Genomic DNA, 13,461 nt, shown 5'->3' with positions numbered 1-13,461 from the left:
CATCATTCTTGCAGCTGCGCAAACAGCAACAGCTCAAAAGAAGGGTGCTACACCTATTGCGTTTTACATTGAAGGAACTTTCCTGAATTCAGGACCAATATATCTTAGACGTTGTTATCTTCGCGGATATATAATTCTGACAAATATTAATTTGTAGTTCCCCATGAACTTCTTACCTGTTATACTGCGGTCGCAGTCACGAGGAGCATCTTCCTGGCGAAAACGAGGTGCCCGCGTTGCTCTGCCTTCCTGGTTACTCGTTCCGCCTTTCGCACCGGCATGAGCCGCGGCTGAGGCGGTAACCAGTGAACTGGCAGCGTTAGAAGCAGCAGTCCCACTTGCCGGCCTGGCCTCCTATCGGGAATGGACGAGGGTAGCATGCTGTTCCTCAACATGCTGCCCGGATGGCACCTGCCACCGTTTCCTTCCTCAACGGGGAGGCCAGCCGGACGAGAGCGCAGGTAATTTTTAATTGAGGAAGTGTTGCTCGCATCGCTTCTCGGCATGGTGTGTCAAGTTTTACGTTCCGCTGCTGCACACGGGCTATGAGAGACGCTGTAGTTGGTGGCTTTTGAATAATTCATGCCATCCGGCGTTCATAACTATTCCTTTTATGTATTTATTTATTTATTTGTTTATTTATTTATGCATACTACCTTCTGGTACAAGGCCGTGGGTATTTATAAAATATACAAGTACAGAAACACTGATATTCATAACATTTGCAGGAATTTTTCAAACATCAGCAAAGCATTCTTGATAACAATCTCATTATTTAGGTTATTCCAGTCTGTAATTGTTTTCAGAAAAAAGAAGAATATATAAAACACTTATTTCGCGCGTTTAAAGGGGATATTGTGAAAACGTTTTTCAGTCTCGTGTTATAACCTGATGAGTAAGTAAAAAATTAAGAAGTATTAACTTTATAATGACCATTCACTAGCTGAAACAGGAACTTTAACCAATAGATACGATGGCGTGCAGTCACCGGAGGTAATCCACTCTGAAGAAATCGCTGACAAATGTACGGCCGTATGATTTGTAAAGAAACCTAACTACCTTATGCTGTGTTTGTTATACTTTCTTATTGTTGGTTAAGGTGAAAGGATCCCAGATAATTACAGCATATTCCAACAATGGGCGGACGAGAGAATTCTGCTCTAAATGGCGAACGCTAGGCGTGGATGGCTTTATTGAGCGCTTGAAGAAAAATAGCTTACGCAAGGAATATACTACAACAGTATATACATGTTCTGTCCACGAAAGGTCTCTAGTTATCCAGAGGCCCAAATATTTATACTCTGTTACTTCTAATAGTGATACGTTGTTAGTGCCATACATCAACTGAAAAGGTCTTTTCTTGTGTGTAATTCGAATGAAAGCGGTTTTTCGAAATAAATGGGCATTACCCTATTAGAAAACACAGTGCCACTGGGACAATGTATGCCAGTGCCATACCTGATATGCGGGCCGGTTTGGTACTGTGCAATACTGTATATAGGTACACTTTAAACCAGTGCATAATGGTATACACTTGAAACTACTGCACACAGCACACTGGTTAAAACTGCATGCTGACGCAGTGGCATATTGGTACACTGCTAGCGGCTCGCCAGCACACGGGGCAACACTCAATATTAGCATATTGAGTGCAATTGGAGACTGGCGTGGCGGGAAGGGGGGGGGGGGGCTGTCCCCTTTGGAAAATTATTGGGGGGCTCCCTATTCCGGGGTTCCTGGCAGCCTTGTTCAGAAGGAACGAGTAAAGCCCCATCCCCATGCACTAGAAAACACAGCTTTGCACAATTACATTTTTATTCTGTCTCAAGAGCTTCAAACGCAGGCCCACACCAGCCACTCAGAAGATGCTGATGAGCTGCGCTTCATATCAATGTTGTTGAATTCTTCAACACAATTTAAATATCCACCAAGTACCACGTCATGTTTTCCTGCCATTCTTCAAAATACCACAGACATAACTGCCTGTGCGAAGCCCTAAGACACCTGGAAATCAACCAGTACTCAGTCATAACTTCATTTGCAATGAATTTAATATTCTGAGTGAAAAGTGCATCCAATATCAGCATTTACTAGACAAACTTAACGATGAAATAGTCATTCTTGGTTCTTCCTACAATAGTTTCCTTAAATTTCTGCTCAACTAAATAAGAACACCAAAACATTTTACTATTCAGAATTCACCACGTGGCATCTGCTGTTCTATTTAGAAGGAATGTAAAAGTTAGAAATTTATTTTTAGAGGCTCTGTGTAATAGGCCACATAAAGAGTACCTTTATATCAATTTATATTGCGGTTGCATGGCTGCGTTTAGGTGATTGATAATGAGTACTTACTCCTTTCTTTCGCAACTGTTTAAAGTTGCCCTAGCCATGTACAAGGTGTTTCAAGAAGGCCTGCTGCTAATTTCTAAAAGAAGGCTATACGGGGTAGACGATGTCTTTTGCAGCACTCTAATATCTGTGTTGGTGGACGTCAAAAATAGGTGCATCATGCTAACTATAGTTGAAAAACTCGCGAATGAAGCGCTAGATGCCCCATCGAAGGTGGCCCTCCAGCGAACAGTTTCGACCAATTGCCACAACCCTGAGGTTAATTCATGTATATTATCAAAGTGCCATGATTAAATCCCTCTCTGGCTGCGTGACAAAGAATTAATCTCAGACAAACCACATCATCAAAATCGATTGACATCAATGATTAGATAGTCTTTATTAATACTATTGTAAAAGAATATGACTGTAATAAGATGGTGAACTAAATTCTAATAGTTTCCTTTTACCTGTGACAGATGGGTACATGCCAGCAGTTCGAAATTTACAGCTTGTCATTACTAGACGCCAAATCAGCCTTTAAGACTCAAAAATGTGATTGCCCTCTTAGCTGGGGCTCAAATAGTTTTTTCCACTTTCATGTGCAATTCAGAAATTATGCACCGATGATGGCGCAAAGTGACACCCATCTATGCATCTCATTAAATGGCGAACACGCCACATTCATCATCCAAACCACGTCACGATGCATGCCGCTGCTAACTACTTCCACACAACGACACCCTGCACGCCACTCCACATTGCACGTGCCACGCAAACACCTGCATCTGCCTGCACCACAAAGCTCATCACTGCTCGCTGCCGCAGCTTATGCAGAGCAGAGGTGGTCGTGTGGCATATGCAGGTGTTTTTGTTTGCCCATTGCCGGTGCCCAATTTTCTAACGATATGTGCATCTGCTTAAATCTGCTCAGCCACAGTGCTGATGGTATCGCTCATGTCGGCATTACAGCGACGTACACATCACTATTTGCTATCAGTTAACTAGTTATTTACTAGAATCTTGTTAACTAGCTAACTAGTTACCGTTATTCGTCTATTCGCTGATATGTGCCAACACTGATATTACTATGCTGGAATAGCAATTTTATTATGTCCAAAAGCCTACCTGCAAAAATGAGCGGCGGGCTTCCCTTTAATACATGGTATATGATGGTCTGCTCAAAAAGGCTGAATTTTGCAAACGACAAAGGGAATATAATCAGATTACATAAAAGAAAACAACACACTGCAAGTGCTTTCGGGTTTATCAACAGCTGTGCACCTTTCTCAAATAATGCAAGGCTCCCCTTTTGTTGAAGGGAGCTTTTGTTCTAGAGGCTGTTGATGCCCTTCACTGCTTTAGATGTCACTTCTGGGGCTATTCAAGCAGGTGGATCCACTTTTATTAGAGAATCACTCCATCACCCAGGAAGGTGAACCTGCACAACAGGCATAAAACAACGGCTAAAACGTTGGACTCCTCGTCTGCACCATGGTTTTGCTCCAAAGTTGAGAGCACAGAATTGATTATCATTATCAAGACTGGCACCAAAAGCTTCACATTTCATCGGTAAGACAGTGCGAGTATATTGCTGCTCATGCGCTGTACCAGCGCACCGCAAGACCAATATATTGATACTGTTCCCAGACTCTCGCTTAGTGTGTATGCCTTTTTGAAACACAGCAAGTTTACCTTTTGCAGCATAACTTGCTTGTTCTTGCTTTAGCAGTGCTCTGCAACAAATCCTAAGCGACTCATTCATCTTTTGCATTCCCCTGTTCCTTGAGCATGTATAATTCTAACTGCTCTCCTTGCCCTTAGTGTGCTTTTGTATTGTGGCGGCGTTGAGTCCAGTCGCGGTGCTGAAGGTAACAATATACTTGATGCTATTCTTGCCAAACTAGAAGCTTCAGACGCAAGAAATTTAGAATGCCAAAAGGATACCAAGCTCCAGCTGAATTGCACTGCGAAACAAACCGACGACCTTGTTAAACGTCTATCCACTCTAGAAAGTGCCGTTAATGATGTGGACAGGTTAAAAGTCACTGTTACTGAATCATCTTCGAGCATTAACACACTGCAAACAAAAATTAACCAGCTATCAGGAGCCTTGGACGACCTAAAGAACAGATCTAGGCGCAACAAACTACTTGTGAAAGGAGTTCCAGAGGTGGAAACAGGGACTTGGAACGACACTAAAGAAAATAGTTCGACATTTCTTTCAAGCAAACCGGATGTCCAAGTAGGAAGCATTCAACCACCGCGTCATCTTGGTTGTCCGAAAAGTGCTTAAAACATGCAAATCGTCATTCGGTTTCTGAACTACAAGAGCAAACAGGAAGTATTCTCTAGCTCGTCCAAATTGAAACACCATAAAGATGAGATGATGTGGTTCGAGGCAGATTTGTAGTCTAAGGCGCATGGAAAAAAGGGCGATTGTGGGATTTTGGTAAACAGTTCCATGACCAGGGCCAAAAAGTACAACTACACTTGACAAACGTTCAGTTCGCAGACAAACATAACTCTGTAAATTCGGCTGCGGCACAGTGGTCCCCTCAGGAATCACGCCATCTGAATCTAATCATCCCTGTGGTTTACAATGACATGACGATGTGATGCCTTCAAAACCCATTAAAACGGCCGAAAATGTTATCCATGTTTCATTTGTGGTAGCTAACTATAGTGGTATTTTCTCTAAGCAGGAGGATATGATTTCTTCTATGACAATATGTGCGACTGATATTTGAATGGGCACTAAAAGATGACTCAGAAGTAAAGTACCTTACAGTGTTTTCACGATTCATACTGAATCCAGCATATACACAAAAATACAGTAGTTTTGCGCGTCGTGGTGGTGTCATCATGGTTGTTCGGAAACCGATTCACTATGAAAGTGTGCCTGTGCTGCCTTCTTTCATTGACACCTGCTGGATCGTGGCACACTCCATATCACCACGTTCTGCCGTTTTAATCGGTGTTTGCTATCGTCCACCTGTCCCTGATTCTAACTTCATTTCATTCCTGACCACCAAATCGGAAGCCATTGGAAGCAGGTTCCCCCGCGTCCCTATGATTTTAACAGGAGACTTCAACCAGCCAGGAATTGATTAGACCACTAGTACCATTCTAAATTCTGGCCCGTCCAGACAGGAATGTCACAATTTTCTCCATACTCTGCATTTGTTTTCACTACACCAGATCTTAAAAGTGCCTGTACACGACATTGCCATTATTGATCTTGTATGCGTTACAGATCCTGACGCAATTTCTCTCAATGTTTTGGAAGAAATAAGTGACCTCAGGTTAATCCAATTTAGTCACCAATTTAGCGCCAGATTTCACAGGAAATTAACACAACATAAAAAAATTTTCAATCATTCTAAGGCAAATATCTCACCAATAACTAGGCTCCTTGATTATTCCTTTTCACTGCTAAAAGGTTACTTTGGAACCCGTTCTGCCGAGTATAAAAGGTCACTATTTAAGGACATAATTTGCGCGCAAGAGATATGTTCATCCTAAATGTGAGTGTTTTCCCCACCTTGAAAATTCCTGATTTACCCCACATCTTAAAAGCTTAATAGGAAAAAAAACGCGCTTATCGCTCATCAATACATACAAACAAGGCTGATCCCTGGACAAGGTACAGAAAGAGAGCGCGTATTTGTGAAGCTGAAATAAAGACCTCTAAGCAAACATTCTTCAACACCACATTCCCAGATGTTCTAAATACTATTTCTAAACATGTGTGGAAAATCGTCAACCACTGCAAGTGTAAAAATAAGCCTATTGTACGGGACGGAGACCATCTGCTCTCTCCACTCGAGACTGCTAACCAACTCAGTATGTCATTTGCCAGCGTATTTACCACTGAAGGGAACATTCCCAATTCACGTATCTCTCCTCATACTCAGTGAGCTGGAATTAAGGATCTGGTTCTGTCTCCAGAGGGAGTTTAAAACCCAATTCACCGTCTTCACAACAAATAAAGTCCGGGTCCCGGCTGTATATCAACAAAATTACTAAAACTTACTGCCCCACATTCTTCCGTTTTTTTTTCTAAGCTATTTAAGCAATTTATAGATTAGGGCACTCTACCGTATGACTGGCCATTCGCACACGTGATCCCTATTTACAAATCTGGCAATCGTGGTGACTGCTGTCATTACAGACAAATATACTTAACGTCTATTTCATGTAAGATCCTTTAGGACGTTCTGTACAGTCACTTCATGCAGCGCTTGGTATATAACAGCCTGCTTTTTTCTAGTCAGCACGGCTTTTGAGCGGCGGGACTCCTGTGAAACGCAGCCTTTTGAACTCATCACTAATATTCGCTCGGGATATTCACTCATTAGGTCAGGTTGATGCCGTGGTTATTGATTTTTCGAGAGCATTCGACCACGTTCCTCATCACCGCCTACTGGCTAAACTTCGGACATTAAATCTCAATGAAGCAATTTAAATGTATATAGAATTTTATAATAGATAGATTGCCGGCTGTCACAGTAGGCAAAGTTGTTTCATCCCTTACTGCAGGAAAATATGGCGTTCGTCAGGGATCTGTGTTAGGTCTGCTAGTATTCCTGTTGTACACAAATGATATACACTACAATACCTCTTCTCAAATTCGTCATTATGCGGATGGCTCTGTCATTTATCGTGAGATTAAAGAGGCTAACGAATCTATTCTTTTAAACCAATATCTCGATTCATTATCATCATGGTGTGACATGTGGTTAACGCAGATTAATCTCAACATAACCAAGGTAATAACATTCACTACACGTCGCTATGATTTTCTTAAGCTTTCAACAGTGCTTCGATTTAGGGGGCAAATCAGTTTAAATGCCTCGAAGTCATAATGACAGCTAACTTAGAATGGGATCAGCACATTGAATACACTATCAGCAAGGCGAGTAAAACTCTTGGACTGATTCGAAAAACACTCTACATGGCCGCATCTGAAACTGACCCCGACCGGAGCTGCAATATGTCTCTAGTATTTGGAATCCGCATCAGGCTTATTTAACACAGTCACTCGGATCATTACTGAACCATGCGATTCGTTTTGTAACAAGCAGCTGCATTCGCGACCGTAATACACAGCTCCGAAACTCTTTGAATCTTTAAGCACTGCAGCAAAGAAGACGCAATTCTTTGCTTCTGTATACGTTTTAAAACTGTATCACAGCCCTACCGCTTTCCGACTAGAATAGCTATGATCTTCTTCGCATATATCTCAAACCACCGAGCACTCATTCAAAATATATTTACCACATTTATGATTATCTTGTTCAAATTTTGCCTTTGCTTCTAACCATTAAACTTTGAAATCAGATGCCAAGAGATGTAGCGTCTATAAATAACGTTGATGCATTTTGTGCTACTTTGGCATCTGTATAGGCCCGACGTTTTGTGTGCTGTGTTCTCTTTGAGTGTGTGCTGTGTGTGCTGTGTTTTCCCTCCTTATTTCATACCCCTTGTAGGGCTGGACGGCACTGTAAATAATAAAAAATAAAATTAACTTGATACTATAAAGTGCCCTATATGATATAGCGGTGTATTACAAACGGCTGTCACATGCACTAGAATTCCATGCGTAGCTTGAAATCTAAATCCGCTAGTGAATTGTTGCGTGTTGTTTATGGAACGGGTTGAGCGTTTATGTACTGTACAGCAAATTCGTTTAGTCACGTGTGTGCGAGCTAGTTTTTGTCAAGCTGTATGGCGCACCTGTACTTTCAAAGAGATCAACTCGACAAACAGATGTGTAATCATTTTAATTTCTATAACATCAAGAACCACATGCTAAATTGTAAAAAAATAAAAGGTTTGCAAAATGCATGCGCTTATAGACATGCTCTTGCAGCTATTGTCTCCAGTGTGCGTAACTCGTGGAAAACACCAAAATTTTACGACCACAGCACCGAAGGTAACAGCGTTTTCGAATTTCTAAAAACTGGCATGTACATTAATTAAGAGAATATACAAGCTTCTCAGTAATTAAGGAGCCTTACGGTAAGTTAAAAATTTAACTTTTCATTATTAGTTAACCAGCCTGCTAGTTAGCGTGCCTTAGCCGTATTCTGATGTACTTCACCGCTGACAGTGTAATGCCGAAAAAAACGCTATTCTAATTCGAAGAGCCCATTTTTAAAAATTATGTAAAGACAGACGAAACGCTCTTTATATAGATATTGTGTGTGAATGGTTGCGCTGTTGGCATGTATTATGCTATCGTAATAACCGACAATACACGAGAATTACGTCCTTGCTACACGAACGAGGCCGACCTAAAAACAACCCTTACGAGCCCGTCCGAAACGGTCGCCAAAAGGCAGGGCCACTGGGGAAGGAACTCTAAATCCCCAAGAGAATAACAACTCTTCCGTAAGGAAGCTTAAAAGCTCCCCACTACGGCGCCCGTGCGAAAGAGCACGGCTACGGCGCTGTGACGTAACAGCCTCACACAAACTGCGCTAGAGCACAAAAGTACCAGCAACTACCACCAGACGCTCAAAGCAGCCGCGAGGATAACGAATGCTCGCTGAAAATCTCCGCCCTCCCACACCTGGAAATACTGCTGTACCACCCTCCATAAAGAAGCACGGGCTACAACACATTCCTGTATCACGTGGCGGTTAGATTCTTGTCTTGAAGAGGGCAGTTAGGACACTGCGCTGTCCGTACAACACCCCATCGTTGCACGCACTCTAGCGTGGGCAAAACTCCTTCACAAGCGCCATATGAAGTCACGAAAATGATCCGGAAGGTAGGCCGCTGTTAGTGATAATCTGGAAGCAACGTTCTTAAACAGTTTCAGTTTCGCAGCTCCGCTCGGGAGGTGGCTGAAGTGGTGGTCGCGGGAACCAGTGCCGCTGCAGTAGAGCTTTCCTACATCGTCTGCTGTCCCGGGAGTTTCGCTCACTGCAGTTACGACAGGTAAGTCAGATTTTCAAGGTGGCTTTTCGTGTGGTGGTCCTGCTAGTGTTGTGAAAACGTGTTTGTGGGGAAATATGTGCACTTAGTTTCTTCAAGCGAGAGGTAAACATACCATCCTGCTTTGCGTTCAGCTGCAAAAGTGGCAGAAGAAACTATGCTGCCGGTCATCATTTTTCCAAATCTGCTCGCGATGAAATCGAATTTAAAAGGTGGGAGCAGATGTTGCTTCGCGAGGAAAGGCGGCGTTCTCACACGTCTAAGGTATGGGAGCGTCATTCTGAGCATGATGATATTATCAAGGAGTACACGGATATTGTGAACGGGCGAGAGGTCCGTATTCCCCGTGGGAACTGGGCTCTAGTGCCCGGTGCCGTCCCTCGAATTTTTCCTGGCCTTTCAGACCGACTCTCAAAGCCAAAAATTATGAAATACAGGCCAAAGTCAAAGTCCAACTGGCTCAAAAGCGAGCAATAACATTGATGGAAAATGTACCCTGGTGTACTTATGCGGACCCACCAAAAACACGTGCTGTCATGCAGACAGATAAGTGTGAAGATCCTTGCAGCGACAGTACGTCCTCCTCAGGCGAGCCTTGCGTAGAGGCAGTCATCCCGAATGAGCTGATATGCCTCTTTCCCGCTCGGCGGAAACCAGTACTACGTCGACTGCACTGACGATTGGTGATCTGGTGACTGCGACTCTACCGTCTACGGACTGGCAACATGAAATTGTAAAGGACGAAATAACTGGGAAGGTGTGGGCAGTTTTCTACTGCACAAAGCTAGCTGCAGTAAGCCGTCTAGTGATTCCCAAGGCTGCTGTCGTCGAAGAAGATGGTAGCTGCTTCGTAAACGGCTACAACAAGCTGCACAAGCAGCTGTTCAAAGTTGCAGCTCCTGTCACTGACCTTGAAAACGTTATGATGGAAACAGATGGCTTAAATATCTGTGCAGGGGTAAATGCAAACATTGCTGCTCATCACAAACACTGTTATGCTTTTTCTAAGCAGCTAATTTGTGCGCGTTGCTTGCATTTGCGAAGACAGGTGCGCGCTAGGAAGAAAACGACAGCACCTATAAGAATGGCCAAAAGCTGCAGAATTTGAAGAGAAAAGCTTGTCGAGCAACTGCCATGCGGGAGAAAAAACACAGCAAGGTCGTGGCACTGAAAGCAGCGCTCTCCAAGGTTAAAGATAAAGGAATTGAAAGATTATTGGTTTATCTCCCACCTTTGCAGCACCTGGCGTTCATGAGATCATTAAGGCAGATAAAAATCAAAGTCAGCATGTGGCATTCGCGCAACAATGCTGAGTTGCTGTTAAACTAATTAATGCTGAGGATAGCCAGCCCACAAGCTTATACAGGCTTATTTATGATATGCAGATGATGCCTCTGCCCACTATGAGTCATCTAACTAAAGCCCTTAAATGCCTACCTTGCAAGTTTTGGTTCAAGCCCATTTCTTTGGAAGCAATACAAAATCAGTTAGGTGGGAGAATGGGCGGCCAGGAATTTAGCACTCTTATATTAGTGGAAATAAAACAGCGCTAGGCGTGCAACTTCAGTAAGTCGACATATAAGATTGACGGTTTCTTATGTTTGTGCCTGTGCCTGAAAGCTCGGTGCAGTCTATAGCGACCTATCCCACGAAAGGAACTGCACCTGGAAACATTGTGCGCAACTTGTGTTGGGTGCAGTTATCCAACTGCACAAGTATGCAGCGACTGTCATTTCGGTGGTCAGCGATATGGTGCTGGAAATGATCGTTTCGGTTTCGTTTCAACAGCCTTACAAGCACATGATTTTAGGTCACGTAAGGCATGCAAAAGCTGCGGTATAATCGCTGCTTTCCAAGCAGCAGAAGTAAATGGCCCAACATTGGAACCCTATTGGCAAAGCGGGCCCTACAAGAACCAGGATGGGACCATCCTGTTGCAATACTGGGCCGATCACCTGTGCTGCTTGGGTTTTGCGATTCCAACTCTTGAGCAGGCTTGCTTAAAAGTTTATGTGAATTAATAGATGAAGGTAACGACCGTACTGGTTATTTCAAATCATGTCCCACCGGCTCGCCCAGTTTTCAATTTTGATTGAACGTATTTCTTCTACATTGGTCTCTTTTCTATGTCGCCCACCCTAGCACAATTCTTCCATCACACTGGTCAACATTGTGGCTGCGGCCACCTGTCAGTAGAGGGTGGTTTCCTTTTGTTTGAAGAAGAGGATAGTCAGCGCGCGTCCGGTCGTCAGTGTTTTTTCTTCTCATGTCCTTGTCTGTTTCGGCGCTGGTGATTTCGAATCATGTCCCACCAACTCGCTCAATCGGCCATTTTGATTGCTGTTCAGATTAGCTACAAGAGAAACATATACAAAAATTTATAAATCTCAACGCGTTCAGTGTTGGGAGTGGTGTCATCAAACATATACTTTCCCGGCAGCTCTTCAGTCGGAGCAGTGCCATTGGCCTGCAGGTCTATATTGCAGAGGGTTTTGAAGGACTCGTCCACACGAAGGAAGCAGAGGCCTTCACGAGAAGAATGAGTGATCTTATAATTGCACTGAATACAAAAAACCCTGCGGAATGGATCCGAGTGAACTCGCCGAAGATTCAGGTACTTTTCCTTAATGTGATGTTAGTCTTAGGGCTCTGTGTTGTTTTTCGTCGTGATATACACTTTTTCTTCACAAGGGCTTGACTCAGTAATAATCACTGTATTCTTCGGGCAGGTCATCAATGGCTTCCTCCACCTACTTGATGAAACAGAGCACAACCACCAATAAGGAAACATTCTCGTATTTGCTTCAAAGCAAACGACAGAATTGTCTACAAGTAACCTTGCTGTCGGATTTAGACATAATCGTTTAGCTGCACAAAGCAGGTGCGCCTTATTTGCTGACGGCCAAGCTGAACCAAGATCCCTTGGAGGTAACACATACGAGTGCACAGTGATGAAATGGTGAAAATAGCTCAATTTTCTTGAAGTAGCCCAGTATAGCGCAATGGGCACTGGAACTCCCTTCGACATTCTGCGGACGTTCTGAACCTCGGTAATTCGTCCATAGGAGTTTTAATGTTCACCGCCTAAGCGGCAGCCTGTTCTGCAGAGCGCAATTTTCTTGAAGTAGCAGTGTATAAGGGGCAGCGTATTCTAAAGAAAAACAATTAGTTGTAAGCTGGTGCAATTACTAACAAACTTTTCGCCTGCTTTCTTCTTTTTTCATATTTAAAAATAACAGCGCGGAAAACGGGGACTAGAGAACATCTAAACTCTTTAGAGTCTAACCGCTCCACGAATTTGGTTGATCATTGCCGAGAGAGTCAATCATGTTTTCATTCCTTGTGCTATAGTGACATATTGTATAAATACCCCGATCAATTAACCAGGGAAATCGTAGCAGCCTACAAAATGAGAAAGAAACCAAGATAGTGCATCTGCAAACCACCCCTGCTTCTGCGTGACAGTGAGGTTGCCTATCCTGACCCTACATAGTGCACATGCTTTGTGTTTTTTTTTGTTTGCTTGTTGCCTGTTCGTCTATATTCAGAGCGCTTGTCCTTTGTTTTTCTACCCTCTAGTGCCCATTTTTCACACTGTTATTTTTAAATATGTATCAACAACTCGCCTGCCTTGCTATCATGTTTTTTTTTCAGAAATTATTTGGCATTGTTGGCTCTTTTCACGCCGATGATGACCATCCCACGATCATACAGTTCAGCCAGATCTATAGGCTTTTGTCCCTGTTCGCTCCTGTGAAGAATGTAGTTAAAGCGTACTGTTCTGGAGCCGCTGAAAGTGTCCTCGTGTCGCTTCATGACAGGCTCGGAGAAAAGGCAAAGGCTGCTGCGGAGCTTAGGAACGCTGTGGAAGAAAAACTGTGAAGCTTCTTGGTATCAGCTATCTTTCGGGTGAAAGTGATGACCTGGGCGACCATGGATATGAAAGATCCGGACTAGAAGAAAGGGCTGTCTATTAATTAGCAGGATATATGCATAAAAAGATAACTAAGGCAATTCATTGTAAGGATTCCCAGGTCACGCTGACGGCTGCTCCAGAACACGCCCGTCCAAGTTATATGTTGCCAAGGTGCACTTGACTGACCTGAGGTCGTTCAAGAGGATGCCTTCGCGAGCTGTCGCTAAGACTATACACAGTGATAAAGAAGATGGAGAGCATTGTTCACA

The 13,461-nt window shown here is 43.3% G+C and overlaps 1 pseudogene; it reads left to right on the top strand.

Moving 5' to 3' along the window:
* The first annotated feature begins 363 nt into the window (after nucleotides 1-363).
* LOC144112005 (uncharacterized) lies at nucleotides 364-13,158 on the top strand (annotated as a pseudogene).
* Nucleotides 13,159-13,461: the final 303 nt, after the last annotated feature.

The sequence above is a fragment of the Amblyomma americanum genome, unplaced genomic scaffold, assembly GCF_052857255.1.
Source record: "Amblyomma americanum isolate KBUSLIRL-KWMA unplaced genomic scaffold, ASM5285725v1 scaffold_26, whole genome shotgun sequence".
NCBI classification, from domain to species: Eukaryota; Metazoa; Arthropoda; class Arachnida; order Ixodida; family Ixodidae; genus Amblyomma; species Amblyomma americanum.
Note: the sequence above shows the minus strand (reverse complement) of the source record. Positions and strands in the feature narration are given on the sequence as shown.